The sequence below is a fragment of the Giraffa tippelskirchi genome, chromosome 1, assembly GCF_054371585.1.
Source record: "Giraffa tippelskirchi isolate mGirTip1 chromosome 1, T2T-mGirTip1v1.2.pri, whole genome shotgun sequence".
In the NCBI taxonomy this organism is placed as follows: Eukaryota; Metazoa; Chordata; class Mammalia; order Artiodactyla; family Giraffidae; genus Giraffa; species Giraffa tippelskirchi.
In genome coordinates, this window is record NC_137275.1 from 100456311 (window position 1) to 100472488 (window position 16178).

Below are 16178 nucleotides of genomic sequence, written 5' to 3' on the forward strand. Positions count from 1 at the left end.
GTCAGACAAGCCTTAGCAACTAAAAAACAACAGTGAATTCATTTAGATGACTTTATCGTTAATGAATTCGTTTAGAATGATAGTTTACAAAACCTAGAACTCCTAGCTTTTAATTAGCAATACATTGTCACCAACATGTTGCTTTGGCCATCTGAATTTTTAGTAAATTGGCCACTTATTTTTTTAAACTCATAAATATTTACAAACAACATATGCATGTGTGCATGTTAAGTGTTAAGTCACTTCAGTCGTGTCCAGCTCTTTGTGACCCTATGGCTTGTAGCCCTCCAGGCTCCTCTGACCATGGAATTTTCCAGGCAAGAATACTGGACTGGGTTGCTGTTCCTTCCTTCAGGAGATCTTCCTGACCTAGGGATTGAACCAGCATTCTCCTGTATTGGCAGGCAAGTTCTTTTTCTTTTTTTTTTTATTTTAATTGGAGGCTAATTACTTTACAATATTGTAGTGGTTTTGCCATACATTGAATTAGCCATAGGTATACTTGTGTTCCCCATCCTGAACCCCCTCCCACCTCCCTCCCCATCCCATCCCTCAGGGTCATCCCAGTTCACCAGCCCTGAGCACCCTCATGCATAGTGCCTCATGTTGTGCCTCATGCATAGAACCTGGACTGGCGATCTATTTCACATATGTTTCAATGCTATTCTCTCAAATCATCCCACCCTCACCTTTTCCCACAGAGTCCAAAAGTCTGTTCTTTACATCTGTGTCTCCTTTTCTCTCTCACATATAGGGTCATCGTTACCATCTTTCTAAATTCCAAATATATGCATTAATATACTGTATTTGTGTTTTTCTTTCTGACTTACTTAGCTCTGTATAATAGGCTCCAGTTTCATCCACCTCATTAGAACTGATTCGAATGCATTCTTTTTAATAGCCGAGTAATATTCCATTGTGTAGTTCTTTAACCATTAACACCTTAGGTATGATACTACCTAGGCAATACTTATAAAAGGTGATCCCATTTACCTCCTACTATTATAGAATGGGCTTCCCTGATGGTTCAGACAGTAAAGAATCTGCCTGCAATGCGGGAGACCCAGGTTCAATCTCTGGATTGGGAAGATCCCCTGGTGAAGGGAATGGCTACCCACTCCAGTATTCTTGCCTGGAGAATCCCATGGACAGAGGAGCTTGGCAGGCTGAAGTCCATGGGGTCACAATGAGTTGGACATGAGTGAATGACTAACACACACACACACACTCTCTCTCACACACTATAGATACCTGTATTTTAATACAATCTAAGCATTCTACCAAACTTATTCTTCAGAAATTAAAAGAATTAGCAAATGTTTCAATCAAGAATAATCAGATTAAAAGTTATTTTATTGCCAAGAAATTGACTAACACAGAACCTGGCATTGATATTTTAAGATCCTAAGGTAAAAATGACATTATCTGTTTATAATTAGCATAAGAAACTCAGCCATATACTAATGTTCTTTATAAGCAATTTCAAGGGGATTACTATCAAAATTCAATTTTGAAATGATTCTGTTAACATATTAATGAAAGGATTTCAATTTATTTCCCCTGAGGAGGTCAGAAACACTAGTAGGATGTTAGATCCAAGAGTTGTAATATTTTACGATGGTTTTATTTTCAAAGCACTGTATGCCAAATTAAACCTTGGAAGGAAGCTGATGTACCATTTGATTCTATAATTATTGACTTGGCCATGGACAAGCTGCTTACTATAGATAGTTACAACTGAAAGTAGATTGCCCAGCTGTTACTGATGCTTTAAGGGACTGTATAACAGAACAGTAGTTTCAACCCACATCTCAGGTTCTCTATTCTAAACAAATATGATAGCTTGATGATTTTTCTTTTACTTTTTTTCAACAGTCCATGAGGAAATCCTTAAATATATGTTGAATAATGCATTTATATTCAAAATTAGGCACTGCTAATTAAAATTAATAAAATAGAGTATACTACTTCAAAATAAGAAATTCAAGGTTATTTCAGATTCTTATTGTAATAACTTCTATATTTAAAGTATCAAGTTATCAAAAATGATTGATTTATATGTGCAGGAACTAAAAAGCAATCATGGTAAAATTAATTGAAGTAAATAAATATTCCTTAAGTTTTATTTTTATGATTCATTTATGTGAGTGTGATAAATTTCTCATGCTGATCTTCTCAAGTGGAAGCTGAACTGTGATGAAGTAGTTAAAAGGAATTAAATTTGAAATATTATTGTATATAATGTACACAGCAGCTTGAGGATTGTGTCACACTGAAGAATTTAAAACTCCATCTTATGTTCTTTTGTGGCTTAGTATCAGTGAAATTATTCATTCAGAGTACCGTTTACATTTGGTTGTTTCAGTTAACTCTTGCTGTGTGATAAACTACCTAATGGTTTTAAACGATGTATTTGGCTTCAAGCTTTGTGACTGTAATTTGGGTTGACATAGGTGGGTACTTCTATTCGTCTCAGTTGATGCACCTGTGTATGGATCTGCTGTCAACCACCACTCAGCTGGGGAAGTCAACACTGTCTAGGGAATTTTGAAATCTCTCTAGGAACGTGTTACAAGGTCTGCTTCTCTGGTGACAAAGAATTATCTTCATTAGGCCTAGATTTTGCTCCCTGAAAGTGTCAGCTGTTACTTGTAACACTGCTTTAGTGAAGCAAGAGAATAATATGATACTTTCTTATAGGCTTTATAGACCTCAGAAGAATATGCCTCACTAACATATGATTTAGATATTCAAATATTTTGGATTAGAAATTATAATTTTTTATGATGTTAAGACCATTTGGAGTTGAATATAACTTAAATGTCATTTTCTTAGTAAGGACTGACATTTTCAATTTGGCTTTTATTTAATTTTGTCTACAACAAGAGAGCTTCTAAATTCTTGAAAGAAGTCTCTGAAGACAGAGGCAGCTTAGACTCCCATCTGTTTATGGAACTTTTTGAGAAATGTATTCATGAGTTGGCAGAGACAGAGCCCTCACAGCCTGGCATATCTGATTATCATGTCATAGCACAGGGAGAGAACTCTAAGGCATTAAGAATTCTCAAACATTAGTAGTGGTTTTCCCTAAAGGTAGTTAAGTAAACTGACAGTTTAAAAAAGTAGCACATCTTCTTGATTATCCTTTCACTGACTGACTCTGAAATCCATCACAAATGCTAAGTATTGTCACTTCCTCACTGTTAGATTTAAAGTTCTGTGTTTCCATTTTATATAGAGAAATGTACAGAGTTTGGGCTGATGATAACATGTTTTTCATTACACCTCAAATAATGAAGTTATGTTCTTTAATTTATAGTTGTGAAAATATTGTGAAATGGGTGATTTTATTTCTTGAAACTATCAGCTATTCAAATACCTATAGTATTGCCTGTAAGCATATTTATTAGTCTTGAAAATGTGAAAGTGAAAGTGAAGCTTGCTCAGTTGTGCCCGACTCTTGGCGACCCCATGTACTGTACAGTCCATGGAATTCTCCAGGCCAGAATACTGGAGTGGGTAGCCCTTCCCTTCTCCAGGGGATCTTCCTGACCCAAGGATTGGACCCAGGTCTCCCACATTGTAGGTGGATTCTTTACCAATTGAGCCACAAGGGAAGCCCAAGAATACTGGAGTGGGTAGCCTAACCCTTCTCCAGCAGATCTTCCCGACCCAGGGATTGAACCGGGGTCTCCTGCATTACAGGCGGATTTTTTACCAACTGAGCTATAAGGGAAGCCCAAAGTTATTAGTTATTAGCTAAAGTTATTAGTCTTATAACTTATAAAAATGAAATTTTAATACTCATAAGTATTATAAGACTGTTACTCCAAATTGTCTACAACCTCATAGTATGGTGCTTGCAAATATATTTGAGTGATTGTGTAGGTGAATTTTATAGAAAATGAAACCATTTCATGAGAATCACTGTGATTCTTATAGAGGAACTGAAATTTGAGTAGTAGCCAGTATAGGGAGACTCTGTTACAGGGTTTTGGTGACATATCCTCTTTCAATAATTTGACTCAGAAGCATTTTAGACAGACCTAATATTCTTACGAGTTGCCTCAGACATGAACATATTCCAACACATTGATCCATAATGTTTTTGTAAGTTCAAACTTTTTTACAATGGCTTTGGCAGACATACTGATCAAATTATTCCCAGTGTATATTGGGTAGGTTGGATAACAGAGTCAAGTTTCAGATCAGTGTCTCTTGCTTAGGATAAATACTTGTATTAAAAGTAACATCCCTGTGTACAAGATAGGAGGAGTATCACATATGATAGCATGTGTAAAATAGGTACATTTTGGTATAATGAAATACTCTTATTAACTTAAATGTAGATTAAAACAATGAGGTAGAAACAGGAAAACAATCTTTGCTTCTACTTTCCATTTAAATTATTTCTTTGAACGCTTTATTTTCTTAATCCTAGATGAAAACATAAGACATTTCCTTAGGATTCTGTCCAAGTAATATGGTGTCCACATATGCCCCCCTGACTTTCCATGGAATGCAATGATAAGATCTGGACAAAATGCATGGGGAATGTATTTGAGGATTGAAAGTAAATAGGAACTGCTTGACCAGATTCAAAGTAACCTATGTGATCTGAATTTTTTATTTTCCTCCCTGTTCCCTTTAGCCCCTACACATGAACTTAACCTGGTGGTAAACCTGGATAGAGGATGATGGTGCAGACAGAGGGCTCCAGGAGGAGCTTTCTGCTTCTGACTTAAAGAGCAGGAACCTCAACTTCTAAAGCTAAGAGTAAGTTTAAAAAACCCTATAACTTGTTTTTTCTTTTGTCTTTTTCTGTTCTCTCATGCCCTGGACCATAGATAGTTCATTGGCATTGGTAACTGCGGTGGCAGCAGAAAGAGAAACAATGTATTACCTTTAGGGTAACAATAATTCAGATGTTAGCGATTAATAATTAGAAATTGTTAATCTTTAATTAATAATTATAGATTTCTCACCAGAAACCATGGAAGAAGGAATTTGCGCAACATATTTAAAGTATTGAGAAAAAAGAACTGTCAAATGCTAAATTCTATAGCCAATGAAAATAAGTTTCTGAAATGAAGATTAAATAAAGACATTTTCAGACGAAGAAAAACTAAGAAAATTCATAACCAACAAATAAGCTCTAAAATTGTTGCTAAAATTTCTTCAAGCATAAAGGAAATGATACTAGAAGGAAATGTAGAACACTGAAATATCAGGAAGGAAGGATGAGCAACAGAAATGATACATATTTAAGTCAATATTAGCTATTGTTTGGCAATTGCATAATATATATACACACATATATTGTATACATACATACACATACTTGCTAAACATGCTTTAAGAACTCTAGAGGATAGTTTATATTTACAGTATATGTGTATAGTTTACATATATGTATATATATATATGTATATAATTTCACTTGAAGTAGAAAGATGTTGATTTTAAGTAGCCTGTGAAAAGTTAAGTATGTATTTTAAATCCTAGGGATTTTTCTTCTTTGCAAAAAATTTTTGCAAAGAGATATAGTTAAAATTACAATTGATTTTAAGCTGGAACATAGTATTCAGATAATCCAACATAAAAGAGAAAAAAGGAAATAAAAAACAGGAAAGAAGACAACAAAAAAGTGTAATCCAGATCAGTCAATAATTACATTTCTGGAAGTTTATTTTAAGCACCTATTAAAAAATATAGCTTGTCAAAAGGTATTAAGAAAACATGACCCAACTATATGTTATCCATAAGAAACTCACTTCAAATATAATGATATAGATTGGTTAAGGTCAAAAGGATGGAAAAAGTTATGCTCTGCAAAAGCTAATCAAAGAAGGTTTAAGTGGCTATGTTACTATCAGAAGTAGATCTAAAGCAAATTACCAGGGATGAAAGAAGATATTATATATCGATAGAAGGGTCAGTTCACCAAGGAGAAATAACAATCTTAAATGTTTATATACTTAAAAATAGAACCTTAAAGTACACAAAGCACAAGCTCAAAGAAATGAAAGTCCCCTGGAGGCTCATCCATTCGTAATTGCATCTGCCACCTCTGTCTCTTGCAGTGTTACGTTTTTTTTTTAAATTTCACTTTGTGCTTTCCCATGTTATCCACATATGCTGTCTTAACCCCACCTCAATTAAAACAATATTTTCTTGACCTCACATCGCTGTAGAAACTATCATATGTTTTTCCTTTTACAGTAAAACTTGGGAGGAGTTGTCTTTGTTCCCTGTCTTCACCTGCACTCCTCTGACTGCATATTAAACACACTGTATATGCCCATAATTCCATAAAAATTGCAGTTCTTAAGGTCATGAAAGCCTCTGCATTGCCTAATCCAATAGTCACTCTTCCTTTCTCACCTTCCTGAACTTTTGGCAGCATTTGACAGGGCTGATCATTCCCTCTGTGGAGTATTTTAGAACTCCATCCTTTGACCTCGCTGGCTGTTTCTTTCTCCCCTTTTTTGGATCCACTTCAGGTAACTGACCTGTGAACAAGCAAAGACTCTACCCACCTCCCTAGTAGCAGCTTTTTCTAAAACTGGTCAATTTGCTGTATCTTCTAATTGCTCAAGCCAAAACGAACAAACAGAAAAGCACAATTTTATCCTGGATGTCTGTTTATCTTTCACATGAACTTCATTAGCAGATCTACTTTGAAATACTTTCCGAATCTGATAACTTTTGAGTAACTCCACTGTTTAGCCTGTGTTCATAGCACTGTCATCTTCACTTAGATTTTTGCCTTGGCCTTCAAAAAGTCTCCCTCCTTTTATCCTTGTTTCCATATGCAGCCACTGCGTTTTCCACACTATTCTGAGAGTGATCTTTCTGAATGTGACGTTAGATCATGTCATATCTCTGTGGTTCCACTCTCACAAGAAAAGCCAAAGAATTTTTTTGTCCAACAGGGCTCTTCATAGTCTTCCCCTCCTGATAAGCCATTCTCAACTCCTTCTCCTAGCTCACTCACTCAACACCATCCAGCCACTTTGATCTCATCCTTTTTTCAGTGCACAGAAAATGTTCTGTAGGTCCTCTGTAACTGCTCCTCTACCACCTTAAGAGCTGTTCCTCAGTTATATCTATGGCTTTTACTAGCAATTCTATTACAAATGTTGTATCACTTTCTGACCCTTATCCTGTTTCATCCCCTCATTCTTAGTTCTTTCTACCACTTGCCATAATGTGTATTTATTTGTATCTGTTTTATTTCCTGTTTTCCTCTTAAAAGTGAGCAATACAAAAACAGGCCTTTTCCCTTTAAAAAATTTTAATTGACCTATAATTGATATCATATTAATTTCAGGTATAACATGATTCATTATTTGTACATATTATGAAATAATCACCACAGCGTCTAGCTACATTCTTTACTATATCTAGTTAAATTTTTTTTTTTTTATTGTCATAATAAGAACCTTTAAGATTTGCTCTGGTAGCAAGGTTCAAATACACAATACACTATTGTGAGCTATAATCCTCATGCTGTACTTTACATCCTATGACTTACTTATTTTATAACTAGAAGTTTGTACCTTTTACCAACTCACATTTTTTATCGGCAGTGTTTCTATCAATGAAAGTAAAGACTGGCACATAATAGCTGCTCAGTAAACATTTGACCGGAGAAGGCAATGGCACCCCACTCCAGTACTCTTGCCTGGGAAACCCCATGGACAGAGGAGCCTGGTAGGCTGCAGCCCATGGGGTCGCGGAGAGTCGGACACGACTGAGCGACTTCACTTTCACTTTTCACTGTCATGCACTGGAGGAGGAAATGGCAACCCACTCCAGTATTCTTGCCTGGAGAATCCCAGGGACGGGGGAGCCTGGAGGGCTGCCGTCTATGGGGTCGCAAAGAGTAGGACATGACTGACGCGACTAAGCAGCAGCAGCAGCAGCAAACATTTGACAGATGACTAGTGGAATGTAAAGGTGGCCATTATGCCTGACAGAGAGTGATAATCAGGAAGAAGAGTGGACAACATTTGAAAGGAAAGCAAGGACACTGAGGAGCCACTCCATGGCTTGAAGAAGAAAAGGGATAGTACCTGCATTGGAATGGTGAGTGATCACGGTGTCCGCTGTGGCAAGAGTGGATTTTAGGGAAGCAAGATTCAGGAAAAGTTAGGTGCCTAGTGAATAGCCTGAGAGAGAATTGTGGCCTAGGCATGTATAGCAGGATATGCCAACATTAGCCATAGAATGGGTGGTGGTGATGTGACCACTGAAAACTGGGATGTTTTCAAGCATCCAAGAAGGCCGTTTAACATGGGCATCTAAAGATGGGTGCTGACGGTATGTGAGTGGGAGGCCACACCACAGTGATTGAAAAAGATGAGATTATTTAGATAAGTATAGATGCATGCACGATATACTCCAACAAATATATGTAGGTATTTGAACAGAGCCCAGAGAACAACAACAAAGAATGAAAAAGAGAAGCCAATATTATGAGGTTAAGCCAATAGTATAATGGTATAAACTAGGAGAGAGTGGTAAGCCTAAAGAAGCCAATAGTAGTATAAAATGTTTCAAAATGGAAAGGATAGTTAAGGTGCCAAGTGTTCCAGAGAGAGTATGTAGGTTGAAAATATATAGGCCTAATATAGGCTATTAGATAAGCAATGTGAAATTCTGTAAGGTTCATAGCAACAATGGCATGATGCAGAACAGTGTTATTACATTTTGGAATGGCACTAAATTTTATCAAAGAAGACAGAATTACAGTGTTAATATTCTAGTGGTTGACACAGGCATTAAGTAATTGATAGCAAGTAAATTACTTTATAATTTTATTTTTTAAACATACCATTATATAATCATTTTCCCTGGTAATTTTCATTCATGGAATTGATTCTACAGGTATATTTGTACAAACAAAAGTAATATATGCAGGGTTGTTTATTGCACTATTGCTGATTGCACCGCTATTTCTCATGGCAAAATAATGTTGAAATAAGATACTCATTCATTTATTGATAGATAAATGAGAAATGATATAGCAGTAAGGCGTCTGTGTAGCTGAACTGTGAATGAAGAATGGGTTTATGCACTGATATGAATTGACCACTAAATGATACAGACATAAATGTATGACATATATAAACATAAGAAATTACTGAATATTGTTAGTACTACAATGCTATTAGAAAAAATCAGAAAAACTAATACATGTGTTATCTTGAATATGCGTGCAGTATTTTCAGAATTTTCTTCAAGATGCTGTTTTTTAATCCTCATTTAGATACAGAACTACTTATTTGAGGCACAGGGACTTCTACAGTGTACTGTTTTGTGAATTTTAGGTTTAGAAAACAAATATTATACTATACAAAGTAAACATTTAAAAAGAAGACTTCTGAAAAGGGGTTTGCACCTTTTCAAAAAGTGATTAGTGTTCATTTCTTTTTGTTGCTGATTTTATTTTTATTTGTTTTATCAGTGATCTAAAAAATATACATGGAAGGACACCCCAGTGGCAAATGGAAGAGGACACTGTGTCATGAACCTTTCCAAATACATCCTATTCTGCTGCCTCATCGTTACAGATGATTTATAGTTAATCTCTGGTCACTGACGTTGATGCAGGAGAAAAAAGAGTTGCAATATTTAGGCTCAGACACATGTTTAAACAAAATACAAATCACTTCCTAAAGAGAAGTCAGCATCAGTAATTATTATATCAGTTCAGTTCAGTCGCTCAGTCTGAACTGAGCGACAACACGAACTGCAGCGATTCTTTGAGACCACACGGACTGAAGCATGCCAGGCTTCCCTGTCTGTCACAAACTCCCAGAGTTTACACAGTTCAGTTCAGTTCAGTTCAGTTGTACAGTTGTGTCCGACTTTTTGCGACCCCATGAATCGCAGCACACCAGTCCTCCCTGTCCATCACCAACTCCCGGAGTCTACCCAAACCCATGTCCATCGAGTCGGTGATGCCATCCAACCATCTCATCCTCTGTCATCCCCTTCTCCTACCCCAATCTTTCCCAGCATTAGGGTCTTTTCCAATGAGTCAACTCTGCGCATGAGGTGGGCAAAGTATTGGAGTTTCAGCTTCAACATCGTCCTTCCAATGAACACCCAGGCCTAATCTCCTTTAGGATGGACTGGTTGGATCTTCTTGAAGTCCAAGGGACTCTCAAGAGTCTTCTCCAACACCACAGTTCAAAAGCATCAATTCTTCAGCGCTCAGCTTTCTTCACCATCCAACTCTCACATCCATACATAACTACTGGAAAAACCATAGGCTTGACTAGACGGACCTTTGTTGGCAAAGTAATGTATCTGCTTTTAAATATGCTTCTAGGTTGGTCATAACCTTCCTTCCAAGGAGTAAGTGTCTTTTAATTTCATGGCTGCAATCACCATCAGCAGTGATTTTGGAGCCCCCCAAAATAAAGTCTGACAGTGTTTCCATTGTTACCCCATCTATTTCCCATGAAGTGATGGGACCAGATGCCATGATCTTAGTTTTCTGAATATTGAGCTTTAAGCCAACTTTTTGACTCTCCTCTTTCACTTTCATCAAGAGGCTCTTTAGTTCTTCTTCGCTTTCTGCCATAAGGGTGGTGTCATCCGCATATCTGAGGTTATTGATTTTTGTCCCGACAATCTTGATTCCAGCTTGTGTTTCTGCCAGCCCAGCATTTCTCATGATGTACTCTGCATATAAGTTAAATAAGCAGGTTGACAATATACAGCCTTGACATACTCCTTTTCCTATTTGGAACCAGTCTGTTGTTCCATGTCCAGTTCTAACTGTTGCTTCCTGACCTGCATACAGGTTTCTCCAGAGACAGGTCAGATGGTCTGGTATTCCCAACTCTTTCAGAATTTTCCACAGTTTATTGTGATCCACACAGTCAAAGGCTTTGGCATAGTCAATAAAGCAGAAAGAGATGTTTTTTTTCTGAAACTCTCTTGCTTTTTCGAATATCCAGCGGATGTTGGCAATTTGATCTCTGGCTCCTCTGCCTTTTCTAAAACCAGCTTGAACATCTGGAAGTTCACGGTTCACGTATTGCTGAAGCCTGGTTTGGAGAGTTTTGAGCATTACTTTACTAGCATGTGAGATGAGTGCAATTGTGCGGTAGTTCGAGCATTCTTTGGCATTGCCTTTCATTGGGATTGGAACAAAAACCGACCTTTTCCAGTCCTGTGGCCACTGCTGAGTTTTCCAGATTTGTTGGCATATTGAGTGCAGCACTTTCACAGCATCATCTTTCAGGATTTGAAATAGCTCAACTGGAATTCCATCATCTCCACTAGCTTTGTTTATAGTGATGCTTTCTAAGGCCCACTTGACTTCACATTCCAGGATGTCTGGCTCTAGGTGAGTGATCACACCATTGTGATTATCTGGGTCATGAAGATCTTTTTTGTACAGTTATTCTATGTATTCTTGCCACCTCTTCTTAATATCTTCTGCTTCTGTTAGGTCCATACAATTTCTGTCCTTTATTGAGCCCATCTTTGCATGAAAATTTCCCTTGGTGTCTCTGATTTTCTTGAAGAGATCTCTAGTCTTTCCCATCCTGTTTTTTTCCTCTATTTCTTAGCATTGATCACTGAGGAAGGCTTTCTTATCTCTCCTTGCTATTCTTTGGAACTCTGTATTCAGATGGGAATATCTTTCCTTTTCACCTCTGCTTTTCTCTTCTCTTCTTTTTAGAGTTTACTCAAACTCATGTCTATTGAGTTGGTGATGCCATCCAACCATCTCATCCTCTGTTGTACCCTTCTCCTCCTGCCTTCAATCTTTCCCAACATCAGGGTCTTTTCAAACAAGTCAGCTCTTCACATTAGGTGCCCAAACTATTGGGGTTTCAGCTTCAACATCAGTTCTTCCAATGAACACTCGGTACTGATCTCCTTTAGGATGGACTGGTTGGATCTCCTTGCAGTCCAAGGGACTCTCAAGAGTTTTCTGTAACACCACAGTTCAAAAGCATGAATTCCTTGGTGGTCATCTTTCTTTATAGTCCAACTCTCACATCCATACATGACTACTGGAAAAACCATAGCCTTGCCTATATGGACTTTTGTTGGCAAAATAATGTCTCTGCTTTTTAATATGCTGTCTAGGTTGGTCATAACTTTCCTCCCAAGGAGTAAACGTCTTTGAACTTCATGGCGGCAGTCACAATCTGCAGTGGTTTTGGAGCCCTGAAAAATAAAGTCAGCCACGGTTTCCCCATCTATTTGCCATGAAGTCATGGGACCGGATGCCATGTTTTTAGTTTTCTGAATATTGAGCTTTAAGTCAACTTTTTTCACTCTCCTCTTTCACTTTCATTAAGAGGCTCTTTAGTTCTTCTTCACTTTCTGTCATAAGGATTATTTAATTTGCATATCTGAGGTTATTGATATTTTTCCTGGCAATCTTGATTTCAGCTTGTGTGTCATCCAGCCCAGCGTTTCTAATGGTGTATTATGCATACATGTTAAATAAGCAGGGTGACAATATACAGCCTTGATGTACTCCTTTTCCTATTTGGAACCAATCTGCTGTTCCATGTCCAGTTCTAACTGTTGCTTCCTGACCTGCATACAAATTTCTCAAGAGACAGGTCAGGTGGTCTGGTATTCTCATCTCTGTCAGAATTTTTCGCAGCTTATTGTGATCCACACAGTCAAAGGTTTTGGCATAGTCAGTAAAGCAGAAATAGATGTTTTTTGGAACTCTCTTATTTTCAATGATCCAGCGGATGTTGAGATTTGATCTCTGGTTCCTCTGCCTTTTCTAAATCCAGTTTGAAAATCTGGAAGTTTATGGTTCATGTACTGTTGAACCCTGGCTTGGACAATTTTGAGCATTATTTTACTAGTGTGTGAGATGAGTGCAATTGTGCGGTAGTTGGAGCACTCGTTGGCATTGCCTTTTTAGGGACTAGAATGAAAACTGACCTTTTCCATTCCTGTGGCCACTGCTGAGTTTTCCAAATTTCCTTGAATATTGAGTGCAGCACTTTCACAACATCATCTTTTAGGATTTGAAATAACTCAGCTGGAATTCCATCACCTCCACTAGTTTTATTTGTAGTGATACTTCCTAAGGCCCACTTGATTTCACATTCCAGATATCTAGCTCTAGGTGAGTGATCACACAATCATGATTATCTGGGTCATGAATAACTGTTTTATACAGTTCTTCTGTGTATTCTTGCCACATCTTCTTAACATCTTCTGCTTCTTTTAGGTCCATACCATTTCTATCCTTTATTGTGCCCATCTTTGCATGAAATGGTCCCTTGGGATTTCTAATTTTCTTGGAAAGATCTCTAGTCTTTCCATTCTATTGTCTTCCTCTATTTACTTTTCACTGATCAATGAGGAAGGCTTTCTTATCTCTGCTATTCTTTGGAACTCTCCATTCAAATGAGTATATCTTTCCTTTTCTCCTTTGCCTTGTGCCTATCTTCTTTTCACAGCTATTTGTAAGGCCTCCTCAGAGAGTCATTTTGCTTTTTTGCATTTCTTTTTCGTGAGAATAGTTTTGATCCCTGTTTCCTGTACAATGTCATGAACCTCTGTCCATAGTTTATCAGGCACTCTGTCTATCAGATCTAGTCCCTTAAAACTGTTTGTCACTTCCACTGTATAATCGTAAGACATTTGATTTAGGTCATACCTGAATGGTCTAGTGGTTTTCCCTACTGTATTCAATTTAAGTCTAAATTTGGCAATAAAGAGTTCATGATCTGAGCCACAGTCTGCTCCCGGTCTTGTTTTTGCTGACTGTGTAGAGCTTCTCCATCTTTGGCTGCAAAGAATATAATCAGTCTGATTTCAGTGTTGACCATCTGGTGATGTCCATGTATAGAGTCTTGTCTTGTGTTGTTGGAAGAGGATGTTTGCTATGACCAGTTCGTTCTCTTGGCAAAACTTTATTAGCCTTTGCCCTACTTCATTCTGTACTCCAAGGCCAAATTTGCCTGTTACGCCAGGAGTTTCTTTACTTCCTACTTTTGCATTCCAGTCCCCTATAATGAAAAGGACATCTTTTTTGGGTGTTAGTTCTAGAAGGTCTTGTAGGTCTTCATAGAACTAACTGTTCAACTTCAGCTTCTTCAGCGTTACTGGTTGGGGCATAGGCTTGGATTACCATGATATTGAATGGTTTGCCTTGGAAACGAACAGAGATTATTCTGTTGTTTTTGAGATTGCATCCAAGTACTGCCTTTCGGACTCTTTTGTTGACTATGATGGCTACTCCATTTCTTCTAAGGGATTCTTGCCCATAGTAGTAGATATAAGGGTCGTCTGAGTTACATTCACCCATTCAAGTCCATTTTAGTTTGCTATTTCCTAAAATGGTGATGTTCACTCTTTCCATCTCCTGTTGACCACTTCCAGGTTACCCTGTTTCATGGACCTAACATTCCAGGGTCCTATACAATATTGCTCTTTAGAGCATCAGACCTTGCTTTCATCACTAGTCACATGCACAACTGGGTGTTGTTTTTGCTTAGGCCCTGTCTCTTCATTCTTTCTGAAGTTATTTCTCCACTGATCTCCAGTAGCATATTGGGCACCTACCAACCTGGGGAGTTCATCTTTCAGTGTCCTAACTTTTTGCCTTTTCATACTATTCATGGGGTTCTCAAGGCAAGAATACTAAAGTGGTTTTCCATTTCCTTCTCCAGTGGACCACATTTTGTCAGAACTCTCCACCATGACCCATCCATCTTGGGTGGCCCTACATGGCATGGCTCATAGTTTCATTGAGTTAGGCTGTGGTCCACGTGATCAGATTGGTCAGTTTTCTGTGATTGTGGTTTTCAGTCTGCGGCCCTCTGATGGAGAGGGATAAGAGGCTTATGGAAGCTTCGTGATGGGAAAGACTGACTGAGGAAACTGGGTCTTGTTCTGATGGGTGAGGCCATGCTCAGTAAATCTTTAATCGGATTTTCTGTTGATGGGCAGGGCTGTGTTCCCTCCCTGTTATAAGGGCTTCCCTCATAGCTCAGTAGGTAAAGAATCTACCTGCAATGCAGGAGACCCCAGTTCGATTCCTGGGTTGGGAAGATCCCCTGGAGAAGGAAATGGCAACCCACTCCAGTATTCATGCCTGGAGAATCCCATGTACAGAGGAGCCTGGCAGGCTGCAGTCTCTGGGGTCCCAAAGAGACGGACACGACTTAGCGACTAAACCACAAACCACAAACTATGGTGGAGGTAATGAAGATAATAGTGACTGGCTTCCCCGGTGGCTTAAAGGGTAAAGCATCTGCCTGCAATGGGGGAGACCCAGGTTCAATCCCTGAGTCAGGAAGATCCCCTGGAGAAGGAAGTGGCAACCCACTCCAGTACTCTTGCCTCTAAAATCTCATGGATGGAGAAGCCTCGGTGGCTGCAGTCCATGGGGTCACAAAAAGTCGGACACTTCTGAGTGACTTCACTTCACTTCAAAATTTTACGTAAATTATATTATATATCATGGAGGTCATTTCTTTTGTATTGAATTCTATCCATGGTCAATGTAAGTATTAGATTTTGTTTCTCTTGTAAATAATATAATACCTAATATCACTAAATTTTTATTAAATAAATACCTAAATTCAAAAGTATTTAGTGTAGCACAAAGCTACTAGTGATGCACATTTAGCAAAATTAAATATCATTGGCAGAATTCAGAAAAACATGTATCTAAAGCACATAATTTCCTGTGTATCAGATTTCTCGTTGATGTGCTGTTGTTGTTGTTCAGTTGTCCAGTGCTTTCCGACTATTTGCAATCCCATTAACAGCAGCATGCCAGGCTTCCTTCACTATCTCCCAGAGATTACTCAAACTCATAGCCATTGATTCGGTGATGCCATCCAACCATCTCATACTCTGTTGCCCAGTTTTTCTCTTGCCCTCAATCTTTCCTAGCATCAGGGTCTTTTCCAGTGAGTCGGTACTTCACATCAGGTGGCCAAAATATTGGAGCTGAGATTCAGCATCAGTCCTTTCAATGAATGTTTAGGATTGATTTCCTTCAGGATTTACTGATTTGATCTCTTTGCTGTCCAAGGGACTCTCAAGAGTTTTATCTAACACCACAGTTCAAAAGCATCAATTCTTCTGTGCTCAGCTTTCTTTATAGTCCAACTCTCACATCCATACATGACTACTGGAAAAACCATAGCTTTGACTAT

At 38.1% G+C, this 16178-nt stretch overlaps 1 protein-coding gene across 1 annotated transcript in view; it reads left to right on the forward strand.

Annotated features, from left to right (window-relative positions):
• The window catches only part of LOC145515715 (uncharacterized), a 150698-nt gene that overhangs the window by 46083 nt on the left and 88437 nt on the right, over positions 1–16178 (forward strand). Inside the window, exons 8-9 of the mRNA XM_081516981.1 lie at positions 284–404; positions 4652–4776. The gene's annotated coding sequence lies outside the window, so the exon portion shown is untranslated. The remainder of the gene's footprint in view (positions 1–283; positions 405–4651; positions 4777–16178) is intronic.